The following is a 27,335-nucleotide window of genomic DNA, read 5'->3' on the forward strand; positions in this document are numbered from 1 at the left end:
CTGAGAAAAAATACTGACCAAATACTGACCAAATACTGATAGTGGCGCTGTGGCCTAAGGCTTTCACACATTGCCATTTTTTCTTAAATACAATAACAGTTTTTTATGACATTTCTTAGGCCAAAAAAGGAATGAGAAATAAAAAGAATGGGCCCGATTCATAAACGTGTTTTTTGTTTTCTGGCATAAAACGTAACAATTTATGGCTTAACTCGAAGTTGAGCAAACATTTTGCAACTTTTGGCATTTTTATTCCAGTCCTGACCAGCTTTGCCAAAATGGGTGGGGCATGAGCGGGATGGGGCGTGGCTAAGTCCACCAATCTAATTAATTAATTCATGATTGGAATATCATTTCTGGCAGAGGCGCACGCCAGTTGTAAGATGTGCCTAATACAGTAAGTGGCATGCCACTCTTGCTACTTCGGTGCCATCATTACGACAGGCGCTGTACACAAAGGGAACCTGTCATGTCCTCAAATGCTATTAGTCTGCAGATATGGGGTTATTCTGCAGTTAAATAGTGTTATAATGCACTAGGAGACCAGTTTTTTACAGTCAACACTCAGTACACAGCGAGCGTCAGTTGTAACTACGACCTGGTACTTTGATTGACAGCTCACTCTGCAATTGCTCCATGCCGGCCTTTATGACTGAAAGCTAGCGGCTCCTGGGAGGAATGAAGCTAATTTCCTCCCGGTAGCCAAACTTTCAGTGCAGTGGCCGTACAGCATTGTAATGATATTAACCTACATCTGCAGGTTATTAGCGTTTGTGGACATGACAGGTTCCATTTAATCAATCGGGACTAATGAACTTCTGCTTCCTGCTGGCTCAAAAAACAGTATTGCAAACTGCACTGATGTTTTTCCAGTGTGAAACTGCCTTATAACAATAAGAATTGTATTTATATAGCGTCAACATATTCCGCAGCACTTTACAATTTAAATGGACAATTGAAAGGAACCTTAAAGGGGTTCTCTGGGAATAGAAAAAAGTAAAATAACTAGAGGAAATGTCATTATAAATAAATTCCTAAACACATTTAATTAGCAATTTACAATCGTTTTGTCTAGGGAGATAATCAATATAAAATTAAAATGGCCACCACCTTGTTACACTGACAGAAACTTGTTCTAGAATGTTATGATAGATTCCTGTGAGTATGTCCAGTAGGGAGCTCCACTGATGGGAGCTGGAGACAATTATATTGTTATTTAGAAAGACAGGGAAGACAGACATGTGAGTGGCCTTTCTTCTTACCTCAGCACCTCTGGTATCTCCAGTATTAGATCAGATAGACAGGATGGACAGCAGTGTGAGCAGCCTCTTCATGCTTCAGCATCCATGGTATCTCCAGTATTAAATTAGATAGATAGGGTGGACAGCAGTGTGAGCAGCCTCTTCTTACCTCAGTACCTCTGGTATCTCCAGTTATAGATCAGATAGACAGGGTGGACAGCAGTGTGAGCAGCCTCTTCTCACCTCAGCACCCCTAGTATCTCCAGTAATAGATCAGATAGACAGGGTGGACAGCAGTGTGAGCAGCCTCTTCATGCCTCAGCATCCATGGTATCTCCAGTATTAAATTAGATAGATAGGGTGGACAGCAGTGTGAGCAGCCTCTTTTTACCCCAGCATTCCTGGTAGCTCCAGTATTAGATCAGATAGACAGGGTGGACAGCAGTGTGAGCAGCCTCTTCTTATCTCAGCTCTCCTGGTATCTCCAGTATTAGATCAAATAAACAGGGTGGAGAGCAGTGTGAGAAGCCTCTTCTTGCTTCAACACCCCTGGCATCTCCAGTATTAAATCAGATAGACAGGATGGACAGCCATGCAAGCAGCCTCTTCTTACTTCAGTGCCAATGGTATCTCCACTAGGGATGGGCGGACCGGTGGAAGTTCGGGTTCTGGTACCCGACCCGAACTTAATTTCAAAGTTCAGTTCAGGTACCAGAACAGTACCCAAGCTTCAACCAGAACCCAAACCCCATTGAAAAATTAAGACTGCTCAAACTGTGAACAGAATAATCCTCTCTCTCTCTCTCCTTACCCCCTGAGCTTCCGAACACTGCGACAGACTTCAGAAAAAAAGTCTGTGTTCGGTGTTCAGCCCCGGGACTGTCCGGTACGAATGCCAAACATTTCAGTTCGGGTTTGCCCATCTCTAATCTTCAGTATTAAATCAGATAGATAGGGTGGACAGCAGTGTCAGCAGCCTCTTCTTACCTTAGTGACGCGCCCAGGGGATGGGTACGACTCGGCGCCCGGGCCTTGTTGTTGCCTGATCTTGGGGGATGCCACGGTGGCCGGCTCCCGGGCCCGTACCCTGGGGTCACTCTTAAAAGAGAAGGGGGGAAGTTGTATGGGATAGGGATGTTCGTGACGCCACCTGTGGTGTCTGGTGAGGATCACCAGCGCTGCGACAGTCCTCTGAGGCCGGTGTTTAGGCAGCTCAGTTGGTGCGGCTCCACACAGGTGGAGCGGGGCCTCAGGGCAGCGTAGGTGTAGGGGATGCAGGACAGCGGGGACCCAGCTGGGTCAGAGGAAGAATAGGCACACACACGACAGTTCACTTCAGTACCTTTACTGGTGGTGTTTTAGGCACGATCCAGGGCACTTTAGGGTGAAGGGTGCATATCAGGACTCTCCCCAGTGAGCGGGTGTAGGGCCTCCTGTTCCTTGCCTTTCCTTGATAAGTTTCTGACCTGCCTGGAGCTAGGCCTAACTTTTATTCTCTGTCTTGCACCTGCTGACCTGGTGGTAGGGCCTTCTAATGGAGTTCACACTCCCTGGTCTCTGGGGCCTCCATGACTCCTGACCCTGGTACGTAATCAGCTTTTGGTGTTCCTGGGACATATAGTTTGCCAGGGGTTCCGGTTGTTTCTGCTGGGTGTAAGGAATCCCTGCAGACGCGGACCCGGTGTCCGGTATATGTTCTTGGGGTGAGCGGGTAAAGCTCCTCTGCCCCCTATGTTACTCTCTTTACTCCACTTGCCTTCGGCCACACTCGGGGCCCTCACTAGGCTTCACACGGGCAGTAGGCCTCGCTACTCTTCACCGCTCTTTTGGCGCCGGCACGCCCTAGGCTCACTAATCTGAGCTCTCTGAGTCTGGACTGAACTGACTGAGCTCCACTGCAGGCTAGCTTCTGCAGGAGCTCCTCTCAGCAGACTGAACTTCTCACAGACTCTAGCTGGAACTCCAGACTGCCTGCCTAACTCCACCCTCCAGTTTATATATCCCTATCCGGGCTCCCTCTGGTGGTCTGAGGTGGTCGGGTGGAGGTGTGTGAATGCTATGAGGGCCTCTTGTGGAGATGTCTATCTATGCACCCCTCTGGGATCTGTGGCACCAATGTGCAGCAGTGCGCCACATTAGTACCTCTGGTATCTCCAGTATTAGATCAGACAGTGTGGGCAGCAGTGTGAGCAGCCTCTTCTTATATTGTTATTTAGAAAACCAAGGAACACAGAAGTGTGAGCGGCCTTTCTTACCTCAGCACCACTTGAATCTCTAGTATTAGATCTGATATACAGAGTGGACAGCAGTGTGAGCAGTCTCTTCTTATCTCAGTGCTCCTGGTATCTACAGTATTAGATCAGATAGACAGGGTGGACAGCAGTGTGAGCAGCTTTTTCTTATCTCAGCACCTCTGGCATCTCCAGTATTAGGTCAGATAGTCAGGGTGGACAGTAGTGTGAGAAGCCTCTTCATACCTCAGCACCCCTGCTATCTCCAGTATTTGATCAGATATACAGGGTGGACAACAGCACGAGCAGTCTCTTCTTACCTCAGCACCTTTGTTATCTCCAGAATTAGATCAGACAGACAGGGTGGACAGCAGTGTGAGCAGTGTCTTCTTTCCTCAGCACCCCTGGTACCTCCAGTATTAGATCACATAGACAGGGTGGACAGCAGCATGAGCAGTCTCTTCTTACCTCAGCACCTCTGTTATCTCCCTTATTTGATCAGACAGGGTGGACAGCAGTGTGAGCAGTGTCTTCTTACCTCAGCACCCATGGTACCTCCAGGATTAGATCAGATAAACAGTGTGGGCAGCAGTGTGAGTCACCTCTTCGTACCTCAGCATCCTTGGTACCTCTAGTATTAGTGGGGCACACTTTCCTATATATGAATGAGGGCGGAGCTTCCTACTGCACATGCTCAAAGACATCTGTCCAAACATTCTAGGCAGGTTTCTGTCAGTGTAGCAAAGTGACGGCCAATTTAGTTATATAGTGATTACCTCTCTAGACAAAATTATTGTAATTTGCTAATTAAATGCATTTAAGAATTTATTTATAATGACATTTCCTTTAGTTATTTTTTTTCTGTCACCGGAGAACCCCATTAAGGCTATATATTTTAGATACATTGTAAACATTTTGCGACTTTTGGTCTTTTTTACAACCGGCCCTGTCAAATTGGATGGAGCATGGGCAGGATGGGGTGTGGTGGTGCACGACCACTGAATTCATTAAAAGTTACACCCTTGACTGGAGTAACATTTCTGGCAAGGAGCATGCCAATGAAAAGATGCACGAAATTCAATAAGTGCTGTGCACCCACAATGAGTTTTTGGTATATATATTTTTATGTTGCGTATTTTCGATGTCAAAAAATTCAGCTTTTTACATTTCCAGCAAAATGCATGGAATTTACAGAAATCTCCTGCCTGCTGTGTTTCTTTTTTTACTCAGCGTAATCTGACCTGCGGTGCGCGTTTCAAATCCGCAACATGTCACTTTCTCTTGCAGATACATGAAGTTTTATGAGCAGATTTTTCCCATAGACTTACATTAGATGCGGAAAATGTGCAGGTAAAAAAAGCACATACATTTTTAGTGTGTTTCCACAGTGGAAATGTATCAAAAACGTATGTAATCTGCACCTAAGTATAGCTATAGTCAAAGCTAAATACCAGGCAGCATCAAAAACAAAGCAGATTTATTTAAAGCTTGAAAAAATGCAGGGTCAAAAGCGTGATAAAAACATGTTAAAAAAATGTACTGAAACGCAATGAAAAAACGCAAGTAACGTAATTTAAGTAATAGGTGCAGAAATGGTGCAGGAAATCTGCAACATCAAAAACTCAACAAAAGCTCATCGTGGGAACGTAGCCTCAGATTCTGGGAGTCCGACACCCGTTGGGTTTTTCAGTGTATTTTGTTCCAGATTTTTATGCAAATTTTCAGCTGCGTTTTGCAGTACCAGCAAAGTCTATGAGAAACCAGAATTCTCTGTTCATACATCTTGGTTTTTTTTTGTTCAGTATTTTGTGCCTTGGTTGGGTTTTTGGAAAATAGAGCATGTCACTTCTTTCAGCGTTTTTTCACCTATAAAAAGTAATGGGTGGTGAAATAAAACACACCAAAAAACGCAGGTACGTTTTTTCAGCGTTTTTGATGGCAAAATAGAAGGGGGTTCTTTTTTTTCACAGAACTTTATGTACCATGCATAAATAGAGACAGAAGGACAGTGAAAAAAACACTGAAAAAACACATAAAAAATGCATAAAAAAAGCAGCAAAACCTGCGTTTTTGACACAGCTGATTTCCTGCCTGAGATCAATTTTTGCTGTAGATTTCTGATGTAAAAAAAAAAACACAACACGTGGGAACATAGCCTTAGGCTACTCTCCCGCCATGAGCTTTTGATGTTGCAAATTTTCTGCACCCATTAAGTAAAATAGGATTATTTGCATCTTTTTTGAAAATACTCAGCGTCAAATCAACTAATAACTAATCAAAAGCTCATTGTGGGAATGTAGCCTTACCGGTCAGCCATCATGGTCTTTAATGGCGGCTGGTTGTAAACAGAGGACAAAGAGGACACCACAACTCCACGAAGTGGTTAGTAGATGTTGCCAAAAACTGTAACTCAGCTCCTATGGAATCTGTTGCTGATTTATGCTGCCCAAATCAAGGGATGGATGAATCAGAGCCTGGCAGGATGAATCAGTGCCGGGCTGGTACGATTGCAGCAGCTGATGACCATAGCCGGAGACTAGACTAGTCCAGCGCCATCCCCGGCTGGCTTCTGCCATCTCTGCTAAAACTGATTGACAGTTTTCTCCTATAGCAAGAAACCTGTTATTCACTTAGAGCATTGCTGGGAGAAACCAAGTCCCGGGCCGGATTCTGAAAGTATATTTTCTTTGAAAGGCTCCGAGGCAAAATTATTCAGAACAGATATGTCTGAAGGGCCCATAGATCATGTTTGGGGCATTAATATACTGTAAGTGTGGGGGCATATTTTCAGAGAACCACCCCTCCAATGCAATATGAACCTGAATCTGAGGCAAATCTGCTGCATTTTCTCAACAAAATCTGCAACGAAATCTGCACAATTTTGCCAGATTTTCCACTACAAAAATTTAGCAGCAGATAAGTCCTGTGCCAAGTTTTATATGTTGCTATTTATTTTGTTGTCTTTGCTGTGCTTTTTATTTCTTTTTTTGGGCTAAAAAAAGCAGGAGCACAGATTTCTGTAAGGCTGCGTTCACAGAAATCGAGGTCGTGGTCGAAAACCACCAGGCACCTGAGCCGTGTCAGTGTAACTCCTGTGCCTTTTTGTGGGTGACACAGCTGTTTGCAAAATTAAGTGATTCTTGAATGAGAATTTAAAGAATTAAAGGACCACAATGCTGCGGACTTTTGTCGCATTTATGTCCACTATGTATGGATGGAACCTATGTTATTGGGAAAAGTACCCTGGCACTTTTTAAAGATTTTTGTCCAAACGCAGCATGCTCAAGGTGTGGGGGTTTTCATGCATGCTCCTACAGTCTACTGAAAAGGGAGAAAGAAAAGACTTGTAAAAAAATGCATAAAAATCTGTATGTCTTAACAAGTCACAAAAAATGCCAAAATTAAAACCTCTAGGAGAAGGAAACGTAAGTGTGGTCAAGTCAGCCATTCCGGCTCATCCTGCTATACAGACTGGATGAATGGAAAAGTGTGAGCTCAACTTCTTGGCTTTCCTTCCTCTCTGATGAAGATAAAGCCAGACACAGGTTATAGGAGCGAGGTAACGAAGAAAACCCTCAGGAGATATCCTGCAAATGTAAAGTCCGGGAGAGTTTCTCCTATTACCAGGAATGTAAAACCACTGGATGCAAATAACTCCATATATTTCTATATTTTGGCATTTTTTTGTTGTCTCCTGAGACACCGGTCTGGAATCAGCAGGCGAGGGTGGGAGTGGACGGGCTGAAATCGAATCCTGCCTTTTGGAATCTGGGAGTTGCTAGAGGCTGGGCCTTCAATTGTTCTAGGGAGACCCTGCCTCTAGCTCTGTGGAAGGGGAGAGGCATGGGGGGGAGGTGTGCAGACACAGAGGGAGAAGGGAACAAGGAGGCAGCAGCACTAGGTAGTTTGGAAGTGAATGAGAGGAAGGAGAAGAAGAGGAGGAAAGGAAGTAAGGCAGAGAAAGTAAACACAGCATGGTGAGCAGGCAGGCAAGCACCAAGACCAGCAGGGACATCTACTGAGGAGAACCAAGCCTTATGCTCTGTGGTCTTAATGGAAGCTCCTCTGACCCAGTAGAAGTCCAGGCGGCCATACCACACACCCCAGGTAAGAAGGGAAAAATACTCTACATTTATGGACAGCCATTACTTTATCTAAAAGTTGTGTAGAGCACCACCTGCCTGCACATGTGACTGCACACCCATGTGAACTGTTACAAAGTAGAACATGGGCACTTCTCATTACCAGTGCACACTGGCAACTTAGTTGCACAGGGGACATTGCTGAATTTGTAAATATTTGATGCTTTTGGTTCCTGATGTTGGTGGGGCTGACTCCATGGAGGGGTCACTCTGCACATCTCATCTCAGGTGCAAAGTCAATCAGCTCCCGGGGCGTTCACATCGGCGTTCGAGCCTCGGTCACACGTTGCGTCACAAATACCGAAAAGTTATGTTGTATTATATCAGAATGGCCAGAAACCCCAAACGATCCTCATCTGAGTCCGTCGTCATAGGTTTTTTCTGTGACCCAGAAAGTATAATCGTTAAGTCTGTGCTTACACTTTTCAGCCATGATGTTTTGTTTTTTTGTTTGGTTTTTTTTGGCATTTTGTGACGAGTTTCAGAAAAAGCATTGCAGCTGCAACGTGTGAACGCTGACTTAGCAGGTAATCAGTGTGTACAAGCTTATTGCTTATTAGAATTTTTTTGTTTAGACGCTCCTGCGCTGTCCATGACCATCATCTAATTTGTTTTATTGTCCAGTTTATTGATTTTCGTCCATATTAAGAGTGCTAAAAGCGCATTGATTTTTTATTTTTTTTTTCGGATCAGTGCTTTGAGAAATCTGGCACTGTGCGGATTACACTGTGCATGTCTGGATTCAGATGCAATAGTCTCCACATGGACAAGTGACAATCCCCTGCTCGATCCAGCAGACAGTCAGGCGCACATCTGCGACGTATGGCACCAGACACCGGGCAGACCATCCCTTCACTCAATATAGCAACAGGGTTTGTAAACAAGCCAGGGCGCACATGTACGGAGACTGGGCGCTGCACGCCTTACTGCTCGCTAACTTTCCGGAAGCCCTTTTGGTTAGTTCTTTGTTGTGTTTCTATCTACTATATTGCTCTTAAAGAGTTAAGTGAATGGACTGGCTGTCTGATTAATAAAGGTGGTGTGGATAGGAGCATAGTGCACGCTTTGTTCCCGCTATGGCACTTGGCACACCTGCTGGATTTGCTTTCTTAGAACCAAGCAGAGATAAATTTGCAGTTGGTGCTTCCCAATGCTCAGTACTGTCATTGGGAACAACGTGGGCTTGACGTAAAAACTCCTTAATATTAATGGCCTTTATAGAGTATTTATTACTATTCTTTAGTACATGAATCCCATATGTAACAGTAAAAATGCCGTAGATACGTTCAGTATTATTCACACACAAGCCGCTTTCCCGTCACCGTCGTCATTGATTCTCTCGTGCTGCTAAACACGCTGACTAAGTGTTAATTTAATAGGGTGGGAGATAAGTGGTGGTCGGAATATTTAATTCTGTCAGAGGAATCAAGACATAACGACTGCTAAAATATCAGTGGCCCCTATTTTATAAACACCTCAACGCTGGAAATGGAACAAGAGAGAAAGTCATGGAATTACGGAAGTCACAGGATGGATAAACGTGTTACTGATCTACAAATGGAAACAAAACGTTCAAAACCTCTCGATTTATTGAGTATTAGTGCTACATGCAGAAATCACTGATTTATTAATGGCTGTCTAAGGAATGTTCTGCATCGCTGAATTCACTTGAACACACATCATCAAGATCTGCTGCTGGCAGCTCCCTTTGTAATTGCTGGCCAATGTAGCACTTTCTCCAAAGTTTCCCAGCAGCCGGTTTTCGACATATCGCCAGGCTACATGTTGTTGGTGGTATGCTGAGCAGCCTGGGTAGCCTAAACATGCTACCACATGTCTCTCATGGGATGTCAACAGTCAGCAATTGCAAAGGGAGCTGCCAGCAGCGGCTCTTGATGATTTGCCCAAGTGCATTCAGCACAGCAGAACATTCCTCAGACATCCATTGATAACCATAATCATTGATAGCAGCCAGGGCTGTAAGTGCGGGGATTTCTGTGAGTGGTGCTCATACCCAATACTGAATAAATCGAGATGTTTTGAAAATTTTGTTTCCATTCATTAACATGTCTATCTATCCTGTGATTTTCATTGCACCTGATCAGAATCCTTTGAATATAAAAAGTGATATTTTTCTAAATATTCCCAAATTGCACTGAAATATACAATAGAAATTTCATATTTGTCTGCCAAACCTACCAATTTTTGGCCCACAAGGGGGAATAACCGCCTACAAGGGATTGACTTATTTGAGGTCCATTACTAGGAATGTTCTTTTCCTGATAACTGACGAGTGTAAATAGGCTTCCAATAAGCGTGCTTTCACCTTGCTTTCTGTGTCCCGGTTGGGGCATACGTCCGAAATCCCTGGCAAAACGGGATCCAGACGTATGCGCCAACGGGGCCATAGATTTTAATGATGCAGACAGAGCGAACCTGCTCTCTGACGTGCATAATTTTTGAGAGTGTTTGCCTACTGGCGTACACTCCCAGAAATGATGCACGTGAGTGCACACGTTGGCTCTGTCTGCATCATTACAGTCTAAGGCCCTGTCGGCGCATACGTCTGGATCCCTTTTTGCCGGGGATTTCGAACGTATGCCCCAACCGGGACACAACACAATATGAAAGCACTCTCACCCAACAAATGAGAAAAATGCTTGTTTGTGAAGTGAAATGACTTATAATTTTACTTTAAAATAATAGATCGCAGAGGCACATGCTCCTCTTATCTTACCGATCGTACTGTGCATATGTGGTCGCCCCGTCGAAATAGATTATAAACGACTGATGATCATCAGTTGTTTAATGGGCGCAATTGTATGATGTAAAATCGCCCTTAAGGCTTGTTCACACGTTGTGTTTTTGCCAAGTAGAAAAAATGCAGTGTTGATAACCCAATGAGAGTGAAGCCACCCCAAAGAGGTTGTACAGGATTAGAACCACATAGTGGATTTCTACCATGGAGGCTGGGGACCTCCCGCAGCAGAAGCTTTGCAACAATGGTATTTATTGCTGCGGATATTATCGTGAAGAAGGTGCCGGGGAGCCACACGTTTCACCTTCTGCATTGCACAGGGTGAAATCCACATCCTACGTTCGCAGCTTAAATTGTCGTGCTGCGGATCTATAACCGCTTCATAACAGAAAGGGGGTGGGGAGACCTTACCGGTTTGAGAACTCCTCGTTAAATTCTCTTTAATTCTTATAATCTCCAGCTGGAAATGATTTAACTTTGTTTTTCTGACCCCTCCAATGATAACGTCTAATAACAGAGCAAGCATTATGATTCAGCCTGTGTCATCACTAAATCACAGAAGGTGTGTTAACAGACATGTCCCACGGGCAAACAGGAGTGTCCTCCGACAAGAGGCGTATTATAATCCGGGTAGCAGTCTGTTTAATACACAAGATGGGATATGATACAAAGTAAACATCCAGGAGTCCGCCGCCACCCGATAATCCTCCTAAGCCACCGATTATATACAGACCAGTGGTATTATTGGACCATTAATGGGTCCACCGCAGATTGGCAGAGGAAAGCTGTGTATCAGAAGCGGTCCATGAAGTCCAATAACTTTCTTCTACATTTCTTGGTAAGAAAACCTTTTCTTCTGTTTTGTTGTAAATCTTTCTTGCCAAAGTGGGAGAAAATAATTGAAGCCTTTACTGAAAGGCATTCTAGTGTGTTGTTTCTTTCCTAAAGTGCCTTGATGACATTTATGGGCAATTTTGGCACAAAACTAGTGATGAGCGAGTATGTTCGGTTAACTCTTCTGGCGAGTATGCTCGGGAGAGTACCGAGTATCTTCAGCATGTATTAAAGCTGTCAAACAGTCGCAAATCATGCACATGGGAGTGATTCAAACATATCACCGAGTACGCTGAAGATACTCAGTACTCGCCCGAGCATACTCGCCGAAGGGGTTAACCGAACATACTCGCTCATCACTACACAAAACCCTTTAAATAATACTTTTCTAATATCCAGTTTCCCCCATTATGATTTCTTTATTTTCCTCTCTTGTATAGAGCCATTAATTCCACAGCACTTTACAGACATCATCATCTCTGTCCCCATTGGGGCTCATAATCTAGATTCTCTATCAGTATGTATTTTCAGTGTGGAAGGAAGCCGGAGAAGCAGAACATTTTGGGCTTTTTTAAAATATTTTTTTAAAGAAGTCAGTAACGCAGGAAGTGGGTGACAATGGGGGTGTTTCTAAAGTCCTCCTCCACCTTCCCTATCGGCAGTCCAAAATTGGACATACTGGGGTCCCATACATATTAGCGTATTGACCAAACCTGTCAATGTTGGCTGGTTGGGCCGATATTTGATAATATGTATGGAGGCCACAACATGTACAGTTCTTGAGCTGCTGATCGCATTGTTCTCCCAGAGATAAGCCGCTGGCATATGTTTGTCGGCAGCTTTCTCATAGAGAACATGAGCCCAACTGATGGTTAGGGAAGATGTCTTTCGGCATGTCCGGTTTCGTATTGTTTTCCCAGAGATAAGCCATCAGCAGACATAATTATTATTGGCGTTCTCATATAGAACATTAATTCTTGGCCAAATAAGCGCTCTTGTGTATATGAGAGACAACCGACGTGGCTGCCGGCCGAATGATCATCTGAAGCATCTTTCAGCTGACTGCCATCTTCTGTGTATGCCGGGCTTTTGTCCAGCATGAACGTAACCTTCCAGTCTGCAGAATGCGAACAGTTCTTGAGAAATATGTATCCCAAATCTGCATCCTAAAAACACTGCAAGGGGCAAGTGGGAATATTCCTGGCTAAACTAAAAGATTGTTCTGTACCAAGTGCTGGTGTCAGAGGACCAGTGCATGACACAGGCTCAAAGTACATGACAGAGAGGATCTCTTGTTCTATCACCTTCACCGTGCACAGGGCATAGTCTGTTTCATGTAACACCTACTTGTCTTCCATCTTTCTATGCCCTTCTCTGGGAATTAATGTCACAATGATGATACAGATAGTTCCTAATTATCTGTTAATGTACAAGACAGTCCACTATAATAGGTATCATATAAGGCCACGGTACACTGGACAGTAATCTGTCTAGCGAGCTCTTGTAAGAACCTTTTATACCCGATCGTTGAAATGAATGTCCATTGACTCTATATTGTTAATCGGTACTCGTTATGGTCAGAAATGTCTCCTTGTGAAAGGGCATTTTGTATTGACCTTAAAGGGAGTCTGTCTGCACAGAATGACTGTTCAGACCAAGCCTGGGTGCTTGGTGCACCCTTGGTGTGGCCAAACATGGATGGACATTGTAATGTCTCTGGCCGGTTTCCCTCTTTCCTCAGTGCACACCGCACTGCCTCCTGCCTAGTGTGCGTGCTCCCCTGCTCTTAAATGGGCAGTGTGCGAATATGGTAAATGCCTCCAGCTAATAGCTGGGAGGCATTTAGTTAGTGTTCACCTGCATGATGTCTCCCAGCCAATAGCTGGGAGGCATCTTGTATTAAAGGCACCCTCCACAATAGGGAGATGCCTGAGCAACCCCTATAGTTTAGTGTTAAGTGGTTTGGTGTGCAACTGTATGTTGCCAGGTCCCCCATCCCCAGTCTATTATAGTGATACCCTATCCTGTTCTGTCTCTGTAGTCCTGAGTAGGTTATACGTTACCCTAAGGGTATGTGCCCACGTAGCGTTTTTCAAGCAGGTAAGCTGCGGAATTTCCGCAGCATAAACATTTGGGAAACGCTATGTTATCCGCCCCCCATGGTCCCCAATGTGTTTACGCAAGTTCAATGCCCATGCTGCGGATTTTTCCGCAGCGTTTTTGCTGCGGGGAAAAATCCGCAGCATGTTCATTAATTTTGCGTTTCCGCAAGCGGAATTGCCTTTGCAGTGCAATAAAAAACGCAAAGCAATTCCGCATGTGGAAATCGCGCGATAAACGCGTGCAGAATTCCGCATGCGTTTATCCAGGAGAGGACATGCAGAAATGAAGCAGAAAATTTCTGCTTCATTTCCGCAGCGTGGGCACATAGCCTAAAGCTGTTTCTGCGGTATCTGAAACCCGTGGCCGCATCGGCGGTACCTGAACAGTTTCCCGAGACCTGTGTGTCTGTTCCTGTCCCAGTGGCCATCCTGCCCTGTCTAGGACTCCATATCCGAATTAATGTCCCTAACCCTGGAGTGGCATCTGGCTGCTACCTGCCGCACAAGCCTGACATCCCCATTAGAGGTTCCAGTGAACACCAAGGTATCTGCTTAGCTGCAGGGCTTTGGAAGGATATTAAATTATGAAGTATTAATCAGAGCTATTAAAACAGAGATAATTGTGGAGACACATTAATAAAAAATAGTTGAAGTATGGGAAGTGCAGGGAAAGATAGAAAACCGGACGCGTTTCAAACACGTAGTGTGTTCTTAGGCTCCTTTTGCTCCATGGACCTTATCTAGGGTGTACTGAATATCTTTATTTTTTGGCCAGCTGCTTACTTACGTCCCTCCAGGGTAAGTCCGGTCCGTGGCACAGTGGGTCCACGAACCACGTGCGCCAGCTGCGTGCGCAACAGAGATGGATGGTAAACAAGCAGGTGGGAAGTTACACTTAAATGTTTGGCCGAGACATGGTGCACCGAGCGCCTGTACTTGGTTTGATCACTTATTCTGTGCTGACAGTCCTTTTTAAAAATCAGTAGCGATTTATAATAAATAAAGGGATTTCAGTCTTGGAAGTTATTTTGCTGCACCAGGGATAATTTCACCAGACGAGCTCTTTGCTTGTTCATCGGATGATCGGCAGCCTGTTGACAACGCAAGATAATCTAGTGTTTTTATCAACTCATTCACGATTATATTTCAGTGTAGATGCAGCTTTATGAAACCCTTCTGCTTCACTTGTTTTGCTTTCGTAAGGTCTGTGGAAATGACCACTTGGTTTTTATTCCGTGAACCTCATTGTCTATAAGGAGTAGAAGAAACAAAACAGTAGGGGGCTTCCAGGAGACCATGATATCTACGAGCCACCCGACGATAACCCTTGGAAGGCTTTGTGCTGGCCTAGTCCTGTTTGGGTTTATAGGTTTCCTATGTATGCTGATTTCTGTTTGTATTGGAGGCCAATTAAACAACATAAAACCGCTACTAACCCAACCCTGACTAACAACAATACCTTACCGGGGAGTTGTATGGAATGTGGGAACCATCTGCAGAATGACCACTGCATATGGATTCAGTCTGTCTACTGGTTCCAAAACCACAGCAAGCTCCTGTGCCACTGCCAGGGTAAGCTGCTGGATGTAGTTTTTAAATAGCTGATGATCAATGCAAGACCGACAGATAAGGGATGGGTTATATTCTGTAGAAATTCCTATATTTGGTATTTTTCTTGTGACTCGCCCCCTGGGCCGTGGGGTACCCGGAACCGGGCTTCTGTACGATGCTGGGGGTTGTAGTGGCAACCCGATCCCGTGGCTCAGGGTGGTCAGACCAAATGTTGTGGCACTCTATTTATCAGTGTTTTGAATGTCTGACTACGCCACCCGTGGATTGCGGTCAGAGATAACCGCCGCTGCGAGGCTGACCGCTGAGGCTGGTGTTGGTGTGCAGCACAGGGATAGGATAACTCCCCACGGGAAGAATGTAGCCTCAGGGCAGTGTAGGTGGATGCTGGGGGTGATGGTGCCGGCGCAGCAGAAATCACACAGAGTCCAATGATGCACTCCAGGGTCCTTTACTCACAGTTGTTATCCAAGTCACTTCTGTCAGCAATGACTGCCCAAGCCGTGCTGCGTCCACCGGGTGAGGGGCTCGGTCAACCCCCAGGCAATTCAGGAGTATGGCACAGGACCCCCTTCTGTCCTTTCTCTGGCCTCTCGTGCCCCACCAGTGACCAAATTTCTGTCCGGCTACCTCGGACCGTGTCGGGTAAGCGTTGGCCTCCTCTTCCCGCTATCCTATATGGCGCCTTCCTAGCAGGTTTGGCGGGGGGTCGCACCAATAAATGATCACGACCTCCGGTTCTTGGCTGAGGGATAATTTACCTCCACCAACTTGGGAATCTGGTACCCTTCCACAGTCTGACCCTTCACCCGATATAACGCGGGTTTGCAACAGTTGCTGTCCGTTCTGCTCTCTTGGGGTCCTTTCTGCCTTCTTGTTTCTGGAGCCCTTCCACTCCTCTGTCTCTTCTCCTTCCTTCCTTCTCCTCTTCTCCTCTCTGGCCCCGGCCTTTTCTCTAGGCCTGCCTCGTGGAGCTGAGCTCAGGCTGAGCCTCGGCTCCCTGTCAGCTCTCTACTCCTTCACTCTGCTCTGCTTCTTCTACACTGAACTTAAGATGGCTCCCACCTTTTATCTGCTTTTCTGTGTCTGAGCTCAGGTGACCTGCACCCAATGAGCTCCTTCCTATGCTCCAGAAACCGTCCCCTTCTGCTCCTACACCACTGGGTCCCCCCCCCCCCCCCACTCCTGCCAGGGACATGGTCAGTTGTGCCTGCAGTAAGATGGGAGCACCGTCGAGCTGTCCCCCGGAAATGGGGTGAGTGTGTATGTGTATGTGCAGCTAACTGAGCCCTGGTCCACACTCCATCCTTACCTGGGAGTGGAATATCACACCTCTGGGTGAGGTGCAATACCCCTGTAGCAACCGAGCCCTCGGGGCGCTACACTTGCATGGCAGGCTAGGCTACATTCCCACCATGAGCTTTTGGTGAGTTTTTGATGTTGCAGATTTTCTGCACCCATTAAGTAAAATAAGTCACTTATATTTTTTAGAAAATACACAGCATAATAAACTCGCCAAGAACCCATCATGGGAACATAGCCTTGGTGGTAAATCTATAGGTACTCTGGATGCAGCATTCACCCAGCCCTGATGAAAGCACAGTAAATGCCTCACAGATGGTAGGAAGTGCTGCTGCACATTTTGCATTGGAGCCAATTTTTGGAGGCTTTAAATAAGTATTTTTTTCTAAGCCATTCATAGCTGAGACTTGGAAATTCATTACTAATGTTGAGGTACAATACTCTACTGCAGCCACAAAATGATGTACTGGGCTGCATCCATTCCATCTTGACCGTTGTCTCCAGTGTCAGACTGAAGAACATTGGGCCCACCAGATTTGATTCTGAGGGCCCATCTTTCTCCTCCGCTCAAGAGCCCCATAGCAGCTGCAAGGTTTGCACTTTGAAGTCTCCTGAAGGAAAAGCCAGGGCCCACCAGAGGATTCTTCGGTTCTCTGGTGGGCCAGTCCAACCCTGGTTGTCTCTTATATCTGGCCGGAGCAGATTTTGGCTGATCGGTGGGTGTACCCAGTGCTGGACATCCTCCTATCTAAGGCCTCATTCAGATGTTTGTGAAACACGTGTGTTCTGCCCTTGATGTTCACGGATAGAACACATACCCATTATAGTTTATGGAGCTATAAACATGTCCGTGTTTTTTGGTTGACTATGTGGTTGCCAAAAAACAAAATCGGAAATGGATCAAAATTACCGTACTCATGTAAGTCTATGGTCACGTGAAAATGACAATCCACACGGATGGGGCATCAGTGTGCTGTCCATGACTAACCCTAATAGAAGAAGCTTGGCAACTCATTCATTTTCATACATGAAAATCACTAATAAAACACTGATGGTAAAAACTGACACATGGACCAAATACTATTGAACAATGCTCTATTTTTCTGTGTAAGAAAAATCATGGACGTCTGAATGGGGCATTGTGCTATCTTATGGAAAGGTCATCAATTGTCAGGTCCCTAATTAAGTTAAGGCAAATTATAGGGCACTGACTGCTTCCCTCCACTTTCAGCTAATCCTAACAAAATTGATGGGTTTCTCTATTATACAAAGGAAAAATAAAATGTTATCTAACAAAAGGGTTTTCAGAACACATTGTTATCAAAATGTTTGTCCCCCAAGACAATGAGCCTGATATGGGAAATGTAGATAAGACCTAGAGAACCTTAGTGTGGTTAAGACTACATTCACACATCTGTTGTACACTTTTGGGTGCTGCCTGTTTCTTTTCTCGGACAGCAGACTGACCCATAGTTTTATTGATCTACGCAGGCCAGGAGAGTGATAGAATTTATTCTCATCCGTTTTGTGGATCAAACTTGACCATTAATGGCGATCCGTGTAAAACAGAAGACTTCAGTGTTCCATCTACATTTCATGTGTTTTTTTTTTAATGATACATTAGAGCTGGCCATACACATTGTCGGCCGAAGCCACCGATATCGACAGGTACAGGGTGACTGTCTAATGTGTATGGGGCACCGGCCAAATGACTGGGAGAGATGTGGATCAGGCATGTCTGAGTTTGGATTGCCGATCACATTGTTCTCTCGGAGAGAAGCTGCCGGCCGATGTCAGTCGGTGGCTTTCTCATAGAGGACACAGAAGTGCTCACGCGAGCGCTCCGGTGTACAGGGGAGTCGGCTGAGATGGCTCAGCTGAACAATCTTTCCGACAAATCGCCTAAGAAAAAATTCAGAAAGTCTACCTGCTTCAGTGAAAAAAAAAAAAAAATGGTTGAGAAAAAAATTGGCACCTGAGAAAGAAAAAGGTCAGTGTCTTTCGTTTGGTAACACACAGATGTGTGAATGTAGCCTAAAGGGACAAGAGTCTAATGTCAAAGTCTGGTGCAAGATTGAGGAAGCACTCTGTTAATGCCAGACTAATTTTTTTTTCTTTGCAATGTTCTTCCTACCCCAGAGATAATGACCGTCAGCTTAATTATACTGATTACTGTCTGTACAGTATTACTCACATCACATAAATGAGTCTATGGTTACTTCACTGGCTACGAGATGAGCAATAGTGTGCTCTTCCCATGGCATCGCCGGGATGCATGCCCAGCCGGTCCTCCTCCATTCATGCCCTTTACCTAACAAGGTACAGCTCACTTTTTCTGGACCTGGACGTACAACATATGTCTTGGAGTGGGAGCCACCTATGTCCGTTGGTGGTCATGTTCTGTTGGTGCAGATATGACTTGTGTGCATTTTCAGCCACTCGATTAGCATGATGGGACTTATCAGCAGACTGGTGAGTCAGAGGAACAGAGCACAATGGCTACAAAGGTCAGTCTCCTCACCTTGCTCCTTTATAAATAGTACATAGGGGCTTTATCAGCCTTGTCAGAGTACAAAGCCAAGCAGTGTTTATCTGGCCAGGACACTTTCTGCTAAATCCATCATCACTGATTTTATACTTCAGTATGTTTGTGGCACAAACCGAGAGAACGTTAGTGACTGACTGAAACTGGGGGGGTAAGGCCTTATTGATGTTGGGGCCCCATACACAGTGGGTAACTGCTGGCAGCTATGTCTCCCTACTTCCTTTTACAATGGAGCACCCGACTTCCATCCCACGTGTAGAGGTCTTAAAGGGAATCCTTCACCAGGTTTTTACTACCCCATATGAGAGCAGCATGATGTAGGGGCAGAGACCCTGATTCCAGCGACATATCACTGGTTGAGCTGCAGTTTTGATACAATTCCTGTTTTCTCTGATGCAGATCTAGACGTTCTCTGAATGCTGAGCTCTGTATAACCCCGTCCCCACCACTGATTGGTAGCTTTTTGTCTATGCAATCAGTGGTGGGGACGGGGTTATACAGAGCTCATGAGTATTGAGGTCTACCTAGCAGGAGGTTTCCTAGTCCTCTAGTGATCATCTCCAGTGATTTTATCACAACTACAGTAAGTGATACATTGCAGGAATCCTTATACTGCTATTAGAATTGGTGGCAGATTCCTTTTAAGAAGAATGAGCGCACAAGGGCAAAACTTGTTAGCACCAATGATCTTCATTCAAACACAGTGATTTGGTTGGCAATGTATTCTTAGAATTTGCCACCTAGATTGTCCTTTATACAGCCTCCTGCAAGGGTTTTAAAATCTTTTTTTTTTTTTTTTTCTTTTCTGTGTATACATTTCTTATCTCCGAATTCCACAAGGGCACCTGCCAACTGGGAGCAGCTATTTGTTTTGTGGCAAATCAGTGCGCTGTACACATTGGTGAAATTGAATTTTAAGAGCATTATTGGGTTCTTGATGGTTATGAGTCGTGGTTCCCCCCTCTTCACTGACTGACCACTATCTCTCCTGTGACCAGAATGGTTGGGTCGCAGCTCATAAACACTGGTCAAACAGAGATCAGCAACGTATGTAGGACATGAAACCTAAGCTACTGATGACTGCAAGGTAAAAGCCTCCGTACACTTTTTAGACTAAAGTTGCCCAAATATTCCGATATCGATGGACAGTCTGTGTCGAGTCACACAACTTTCCTCCGACAGATGAAGTTGGGCAAGAGGAGAATCCAGCCTGTTCAATTTCACTAGCCGAACCTTGTATATGGTGGGGAGATAAATAGAGGCTATAATAGAGAACTTGAGCACTCTGCCAAGCGTTCCCAAGTATGGTGGAAGAAAGCTGTTGGCTAAACCATGGTCTACCTGACTGCTATCTTATGTGCATGGCCAGTTTAAGTGACACAACACTTATCATGGTCTCTACCACAAGTTTTAGGGCTCATGTAGTTATCCGAGCATGGACTGGCCGCGGCTCTCCCGATTGGAATGTTGCAACCTCCTAAATGTATATGAAGTTGTCACACTTGGATTGGGAGACCTGAGCCAATCCGTGCTCAGACCGATTTGCATGGACATCTGCATGATTCCTTAATGTACCTACATGGTTGACAGATTCACGTCAGGATTTCTCAGAAGTGCAGTGGCTCATTCGGCAATGAGCTCTGCTACTGTCTGGAATTCCTCTACCCTACATTAGGATGTTGGTTAGATCATCTGCCTAAGGGGTGTTTTGATGGGTATGACCCCCTTTCTGGGGTTTGTTTTGAAGTTTGCCTTGTGTAATACGAGATTCGTATGAAAGGATGAGGAATGGTGGAATTAATCACTGACACTTTAGATGAAAGTCTGCCATAGACTTCTCAGAAATACTGGACCAAACTACATTTTTTTAGTCATTGTCAATAATTTTCGTAGATTGGTTTTGATCTGTTGTGCAAATGACCTATTGATGACTGATAATAATCTGATATGGATCTGTTTATACTATTCATATTGCTTTCTATCATGTATATCAAACTGAATTAGTGTTTATAGAAGACCATGGACTGATAATTGCCACTGTGACATGAATGATGAGCACAAAAACATAAAAATTGTCCAACTTTTGAAGTGACATAAAAGACCCCTTTCCTTGACCGATAGTCGACTGTCGTTTATAAGAATGCTTGTTCCCAAACATTGGTATATATGAACTTGCTGATTGGTGAACAGGATGAATATTCTATCCATGCCTAAAAGTAATTGTTGGCCGCATATCTCCTTGTAGACAGTGCTGCCGACAATATTTAAAGTCTATGAGGGCTAAACAATCATATTGAAAGGGACAACTCGTGAATTGCTCCCCAAAAATGATAGACTTGAGGATCGGCGCTGGTACAGGAGAGAAATATAGCGTTTTTTAATTTTACGTTGCAATGTGGGGTGATTCAGATGGGATTGCCAGTAGTGGACAAACCCTTTTAATGATCATTTGTCACCATATCGATTGCATTGGCCCATGTAAAAGGACTTAAACGAGTTACGATCTACACTAAATCTTCAATCGACAATTGTCATTGGCAGAAATTTATTAGTGTAAATCTACTCAAGTACAACATATTGAAAATATTTTGTGTTGTAGATGCGGAACCTCTTGGCGCCTCAGTTGTGTTCTCCCTTGTGTCACTGTATGAAGTTAATTGGCGTTAAAACTCGACCACCATTTGTTTTGCCCCGTTGAACAACCTTGGCCCCTCTTAAGTCTTTTCTTCAGGTTTGTTTTCTTTTACAGACTCTGGGGTCTTGTAAACCAGTCAAAAAAGTAGTTACTGACCAGGCTGTGATGATATGGAAAAGCTGAAACAATTCAGCTGAGAAGGCTGTGATGGTCTATGGCAGCTGTGAAGTCTGTCAAGAGATGGGCAGGTAGAAATTAGTCTTTGAGAGATAAGAATTAGTCGTGGTTTCTGGAGTTGGGTCTGTGTTTTTTTTTTGGTACAGTTGTGAACGTCTACAGGACATCTGGTGTACAGATTCGTCCCACAACGTGCAATTTTCACATGAAGTGTCAGTTTGGTGATAGAAAAAGCACTTCATCGTGACATCCACCGAATAGCATACATGTATGATGCTAATTAAAGCGGGGAGTGTGCTCACCACCAGACCTTTTATTCTCCACTTCTGAATGGGTCTACTTTGCATCGTGTGCACATTATATTGAGCTTCAGAAATCCAAGTCGATAGAAAAAAACAGGAGTGGCTTAGGTCGTAACCATGCTGACCCCCGGCAGGGAAGCCCAGCTTATTTCCTGTCTCTACTACTTGTGATCTTTGGCTGGTTTCTTCACTACTCTGTGCACCTCCGTAATAAATGTCTGGCTCACATAGTTGTCTTTAGGCACCTTATTGCTATAGTAATGCCACGTAGCTGTGGCAATTGTATGCGGATCTTCATTTTTAAGGTTGTGTGTTTTAAACCAGCAATTGACCATAAATGATCCTTGGATGTTTTGACTGTCAAATTACATTCTGTAGGTTACTTGGTGAGAAAAAACATTGATGTCCCTTCAATCTGAACGAGCCTCACAATGAGATCATCCACCATTGAACCCTCTCCAGCTCTTATATTTTGTTTGAAATATGATCAATTAAATTGAATTGAATATTTAAGATGGTCTCTTTTAATAGATTTATAGAGGGGCAATGTTATTTGAGTTGTCTCAGTTATATTAAACTACAGATGTCCTCATGGGGAGCTCAAGTCTTCGAGCTAATGTTTCCTGGTCTCTTAATTTAGGTGGAGAATATTGGTCGTTGGTTGCTTTTCATCAATAAAGCACAAAGATTTTCCATCACATGAACACGTACCTAAACTGAACTCTTGTCTTTTCATGTAACACAGGATTCGATTCCTTGTGTAATAGTAGTGCAATGAGATCTTATCTCTGAGGTTGTTGTTAGGCCGAAATCAGACGTCCACGTATCAGTCTCAGAATGGATCACGATGCATGGACCAGCTGCAGGTCTTTCCCCCGAACTTGATAGTCTTTAATGCCTATGAGGCTGTCATATTGAAGTCAGGAGTCCCACAGTCAGTCTGTGCTTTGCAGTCCATACACACAGTGATGCATGGATGTCTGAATTCGGCCTTATAAATATACATTCTCGGACTATCTGAGCATGCAGGTATATATGAATAACGGCTTAAGTTAGAGCTAGTCGTTATGAGTGTATAGTCTGTGCTGTCTGTATGAAAAACAGGTGGTAGAGTATAAGAACAATACTGTGACTAATGCAAGTCAATGTAGTACATGACATTTTGGATCACACTCTCGCATTATAAGTCAGTGGGTGAAAAATGCAGAAGCGGTGACTTTTTTTTCTGTTATACTCTCTTTCTCTGATTGTTCCACTGCTGATTTTGACTTAAAATACTGAGCGAAAATACTGACCAAATACTGAAGGTATGAACATGGCCTCAAAGAAGCACTCCCATAAGAGGATAAAAACTTTGAATATATTGAAATCATATTATATGGCACTGTGTACTTACAATTGCTCATTTTTTCCTTTCTACGCAGATAATTCTTCTCTTTTCTCTGTTCTATGTAGAAACAGAAATTCTCTTGTCCCAGCATTTATCATCCTCTTCTTCACCTCCTGACCCAGCTGCTCCTTCCTCCTCCCTTCCAGGGACTCTTGCAGTGACTTATGACTCATACAGGGAAAATTGACCTCATGTTTCTACATAGAGCTTAGAAGGATTCAGCTGGTCAGTTTTTATTTACGTGATGTCATAGACCTAATGGAAAATAAATGGGTAGAAAGGCAAAATGAACAATTGTAAGTACACAGTGCTATATAATATGATTGCTATATAGTAATAGAATAAAACTTTTGATGGGAGAAGGAGTGCTTCTTTCACATAGAAAATTGTATTTGACCATTTTCTAAAATTTTTCATGTAAAAAAAACAAAAGCAAACTGTCAGATGTAAAAAGAAAAATGGACATAGGGATGAAATATATTCTGTTTTTTTTCCTTGATGAAAGACTGATGATTTTGCATTTGCTCATCTGAAGCAGGCCTTGCACATTCACCTTCAACAGTTCTTGGCCGAACTCTCATTTAGCTCGCCCTGAGCATGCATGCGTTTACAATGGATAAAAGGAGGATGCTGCTGCTAGACACCCTCCATTGTGGCTCATCTCCACTGGGAAATAAATTCAACATGGCAATTCAAATCCCCCTGACTAAGGCAGGCTATACGCCTTAGATGGCTGTTGGCTGAACGATGTTTTGGCCAAGTACTCTAGTGTTCTCTCAGAGAGTCGCTGACTGACACAATGGCCGGCAGCTTATCTCATGGAGAACAATGATTGGCAGCCCAGAATCGGACATGCTTGATCAACATCTCTTCCAACCATCAATCAGCCGGTGCTACACATTAGACCATTGGCCAAACTTGTCGATATCTGTGAATTTGGCCGACATCAGTCTGTGTACGAGGGCCTTAATATCTAAAGTAGTAGTCCTATTTTTGGTCCACATCTTTTTTAAATTTGGAAGGAAACCATACAACAAAAAATATCTAAAGTAGACATTCAACAGATGGTTCTGGCCAACTTGGTCATTTGTTAAAGGACCGAGACACCTTTGACTTGGGTTAACCATTCTTTGGCTGACAGCTTCCAGACTTCTCCACATAAATAAATTTTTTGTGTTTTCAATGTGGAAGGTGGTGTAGACCGCTGCCAGACACCTTTTGGTGGAAGGTCATCTACAGTGACAATCAAAGGTTTGGGGCTCTGAATTCACATTGTACGTTTCTTCTCTCCCCCACCATAATCTGTGGGGGTCAGTTAGGTGGCCCCAATATTTCTGATGGTAGACAGACTTTAATCTAGTGTGCATAGGGGCCTTGTGGTCTCCACAATCAGACTACATGAATCCAGCTTGCTACAACGTAAAATAAAAGCTTCATCTACAAGTGAATAAATACCATCCACACTGTGTCTATTGTGATGGAAGTCTTTATGCCATGTTTAAGGTGTCTGAATCTCCTTTTGTAGGCCATCCAAAGGGGGCTTGTATGTAAGGTATCTGTAAACAGGGCTGGAGTTTGGTTAGTAATAATGTTTTGTCAGCCTTGCCCTGCAGGACACCTGTTCTCTGAATTACTTCCAGCAGAGAATCTAATGAATTACTCATTGAGTCCCTATTTTTTTTTTTTTTTTTTTTGGGGGGGGGGGCTCTTTTTAGTTACAAAAGAAAAGCTTATTTAGGCTTCAGCCCAGACACTGAAACACGTTCAAAGCTGTGACTTCTCCTTATCCCAAGGATCCAAGAATGTTTATTAAGTCCTCAAACGTGGAAAATCAAAGATTAAAACTGCGTCACTGCTATTTACAAATTGTCCCTTATTAATGTGGGAACATAATTACGGGTCTTCACTGCAGCATGTATCTGGCAACCCTTTAAACGTATATTTGTAAAATTAACCAAATCTGGATACCAGGTTGTCAAACTGCTTTTTTTTTTTTTTTGTTCTCTTTGCATTGCTAAGTTGCTTAAAGCATATTTGCAATCTCATCCAACCTTTTTAAATGCAAAAAAAACCCTTGCTACTTACTCTGTTTTTGCAAAATAGGAGAATTAAAGCCCACATACAAATTCAATGAAAGTCATCTGAACTTGCTGGTTTTGACACATTTGAAGAGTGTCGGGACCTCCCAGCAGAAGATGTTGGGGGAGACTAGGATTGGTCAGTAAAAATTTAAACTCCATGTTTTCAGGGAAGAAAAGCTGCTGACAGATATGTCTGGCAGGGGCTTTTTCCTCTCTCCCCATTGAAAACACATGTGCGCTTAGCTGAGCACTCCTGTGTTTTCACGAGTCAAGAGAGGGAGCTGTCGGTGTGTCCAGCAGAAGGCGATCTTCTGTGTATGGACATTTTATAAACCAATAAGCAAACCATAGGAAACATTATGTGGAGTTTGCCAAACTGTGAAATGTGCCTTCCTAAGGGCAGCAGTATATACTGAACCAAGATCGGACCACAGTGCAAGGACTGGCCGGCGTCTCTACCGACCAGAGCGTGGCGACTCTACCGACCAGAGCGTGACCAGTCATGTATTTCTATGCCGCTGTCACGCTCGGGTCACGAGTCGCCGGTCAGTCCGTGCACTGTGTTCCGGTATTATGCTGATTTATACGGTCGTTTGACTGCGTCCTAAGGGTGCATTTACTCTGGTTGATTGGAGGCATTAAATGATCCCCAATTGGCTCCATTTGGTTGTTTGATAGCCTATTTAAAAAGGACAGTCATATTCCTGTGCACACAGAACAAATGCTCATTACTGATTACCAGCCAGTATAAATGCACCCTAAAAAGCATCGTCCAGTGCCAATCTTCTGTCAGTTGAAAGTCGTGCACTTCAGTCGGCATATGGTTATATCTGCTAATCTGTTAGGTATCCTATTAAAAATGGGATTTAGGGCTCGTCATACTCGGGATTCAGCAGGACTGGCCATCTACTGTATATGGTGGCCTACTGATGCTCCTCAGAGTTTTATTAAATTATTTTTATCCTCGATCTTTTTTGTCCTCCTGAGAGAAGTTGTCACCAAAGGTGTCTGGCTGCAACCCACCCCTGAGGGGTACATGCATGCTTGATTTGGACAAGTCAGTAGTAATAACTGTCAGCCAAATGAGCATTATACTGATGGATATCTAAGGTGCTTGGGGCACTTTTTAGTTTGTTAGTTCATGTAGATTACAGAAAAGGCTGGTGTCCTAAAGGGGTTGGGATTTCCATTTACAGCTGCCGACGTATGATCCCTATTGTGGAAGACTTTATATATAATGTCATTATTTCGTTACCTTCAAAAAGGAAATACAATGTGGACGGCTTGTGACACGCCCAGGGGATGGGGAAACGACTCGGCGCCCGGGCCTTGTTGTAGCCTGATCTCTGGGGATGTCGCAGTGGTCGGCTAGGGTGGGGTTCAGCACACTCCAGGTAGTTCAGGAGCGCTTTACAGGACCCCCCGCTCTAGTGTGTTCCTCTCTTGTTCAACTTCTCCCGCCTTGTGTCCCCCACTGAGTCCCGGACCGACTGGGTGCCCTTTTTGGTGACTTGTGGTGAGAACGTGGCATAAGGCCGGGTCCCTCTGGATAAACTCAGATTAGGGCATACAGGTGGCGACTCCGCTCCATCCGTATCCCCCTGGGATCCACATAAGCCTCCGGACTTTTCCGACAGAGATGTGAAGTACAAAGTCAGATAATCGGGGACCGGTACCCCCTCTTGCGGCAGGGTCTCTCTGGCAGGGCCCGAATAAGGTATGCAGGTGGCGACTCCGCTCCGTCCACACCCCCGGAGATCCTTTCGCCTGTGGAGCCTGTCTCCTCTGCTCTCCTCCTGGGCCTTCTTGGTTGGACCCTGACCGGGGACAGAACCGGTTATAACTCTGCCCCGACCCCCCGTCTCGAGGCCTGAGACCGGGGACCGTGGACCCTCAGCCGGCTGCAGCTTTTTGCTGACTTGCCGTCTCAAAGACCCACGACCAAAGACCTTGTTATTAAAATGGCCTCCAGTTATATAGAATTCTCATAAGTGCTTAAGTAAAATGCTTCCTCCACCCTCACTCA

General features: G+C 44.4%; 1 protein-coding gene across 6 annotated transcripts in view; it reads left to right on the forward strand.

Annotated features, from left to right (window-relative positions):
- The first annotated feature begins 7,268 nt into the window (after nucleotides 1-7,268).
- Nucleotides 7,269-27,335, forward strand: part of PLEKHA4 (pleckstrin homology domain containing A4) — a 71,609-nt gene continuing 51,542 nt past the window's right edge. For 3 of the 6 annotated variants that reach the window (XM_073656323.1, XM_073656325.1, XM_073656326.1), the window contains exon 1: nucleotides 7,270-7,579. The gene's annotated coding sequence lies outside the window, so the exon portion shown is untranslated. Of the gene's footprint in view, nucleotides 7,580-11,006; nucleotides 11,211-27,335 lie in introns of those variants that run through there. The other 3 variants (XM_073656327.1, XM_073656328.1, XM_073656324.1) reach the window with 2 other exon arrangements.

Source organism: Phyllobates terribilis, unplaced genomic scaffold (assembly GCF_046119375.1).
Source record: "Phyllobates terribilis strain yellow unplaced genomic scaffold, ASM4611937v1 Scaffold_12__6_contigs__length_324123572, whole genome shotgun sequence".
Classification (NCBI taxonomy): Eukaryota; Metazoa; Chordata; class Amphibia; order Anura; family Dendrobatidae; genus Phyllobates; species Phyllobates terribilis.